Below are 1956 nucleotides of genomic sequence, written 5' to 3' on the forward strand. Positions count from 1 at the left end.
GGGGCCATAGAAACTTCTTTTCGAACGACTCTACTCAAAGTTGTTTGGGAGCATATGCTCCTATCAACTTTACACAGGACACACAAAAGAAGTACTTTAATCCTATTAGACGGGGGATGGTGAAGAAGCTAGGACAGAAGGGTAGAGTTCAAGAGAGCAGAATGCGTTTAGGAACGTGGAATATAGGAACCTTAACGGAAAGTCTATGGAAGTAGTGGAAGTTATGGTGAGGAGAAGGATAAATATTATGTGCCTACAAGAAACTAAGTGGGTTGGTCTTAAGGCAAAGGATCTAGAAAACTCAGGGTTTAAGCTTTGGTATTCGGGCACAAATAGAACGAGAAACGGTGTTGGCATCATTGTGGACAAGACCTTGACACAAGATGTTGTAGATGTCAAGAGGGTAGGAGATAAAATCATGGCAATCAAGATTGTAATAGGACAAGAACTCATCAATGTGATTAGTGCGTACGCACCTCAAGTAGGGTTGGATACGAGTTCGAAGGAGAAATTTTGGGAAGACCTTGGAGACTTGGTGCAAGGAATTGCCCAGACGGAGAAGTTATTTATAGGAGGAGATTTAAATGGACACGTGGGCAGGGAGACAGGCAACTATGGAGGTTTTCATGGTGGCCATGGTTTTGGGGAGAGAAATGAGGATGGGGAAGCTATCTTGGATTTTGCAATGGCATATGATCTCTTCTTAGCCAACACCTTCTTTAAGAAGAGAGAAGAACATATGATCACCTACAAGAGTGGGTCGTAAAAAACACAAATAGATTTTCTTCTAATGAGGAAAGGGGATCGTATAACTTGTAAGGATTGCAAAGTTATACCGGGGGAGAGCTTGGCTAATCAACATCGCTTGTTGGTGATGGATGTACATATCAAAAGAGTGAGAAAAAAGAACAAGACTTGGAAGTGCCCAAAGACTAGATGGTGGAATCTAAAAGGAGAAAAACAAGTCATTTTCAAAGAGCAAGTAATCACCCAGTGTGTGTGGGATAAAGAGGGGGAAGCTAGCCAAATGTGGGATTCCATGGCTAGCTGTATCCGCAAAGTAGCAAAAGAGGTATTAGGAAAGTCCAAGGGCTTTGCTCCACACCAAAAGGAATCTTGGTGGTGGAATGAGGAGGTACAAACAAAGGTGAAGGCTAAGAAGAAATGTTGTAAAGCCTTATACAAGGATAGGACCGATGAAAATGGTGAAAGGTATAGAAGAGCGAAGCAAGAGGCGAAGAAAGCTGTGAGAGAAGCTAAGTTAGCGGCTTATGACGATATGTATAAGCGACTAGATACCAAAGAAGGAGAGTTGGATATTTATAAACTAGCTAGAGCAAGGGAAAAGAAGACAATGGACCTAAACCAAGTGAGGTGCATCAAGGATGAGGATGGAAAGGTTCTTGCTACAGAGAACGCGGTCAAAGACAGATGGAGAGGTTATTTTCATAATCTTTTCAATGAAGGACATTAAAGGAGTACTCATTTAGGGGAGTTGAGTAACTCAGAAGAGTGTAGAAACTACTCCTTTTATCGTCGAATCAGGAAGGAAGAAGTGATTGTAGCTTTGAAGAAGATGAAGCATAGAAAAGCAATGGGCCCAGACGATATACCGATTGAAGTGTGGAAAGCCTTGGGAGAGACAGGTATAGCATGGCTCACTGACCTTTTCAATAGGATTTTGAAAACGAAGAAGATGCCAAACGAGTGGCGAAAGAGCACCTTGGTGCCTATTTACAAGAATAAGGGCGACGTACAAAATTGCATGAACTATAGGGGTATTAAGCTAATGAGTCATACAATGAAGCTCTGGGAGAGAGTCATTAAGCATAGATTGAGGCAAGAGACACGGGTTTCGGACAACCAATTCGGGTTCATGCCAGGGCACTCAACCATGGAGGCAATCTATCTCTTACGAAGATTGATGGAAAGATATAGAGATGGGAAAAAGGATTT

This window comes from Malus domestica, chromosome 14 (assembly GCF_042453785.1).
Source record: "Malus domestica chromosome 14, GDT2T_hap1".
Classification (NCBI taxonomy): Eukaryota; Viridiplantae; Streptophyta; class Magnoliopsida; order Rosales; family Rosaceae; genus Malus; species Malus domestica.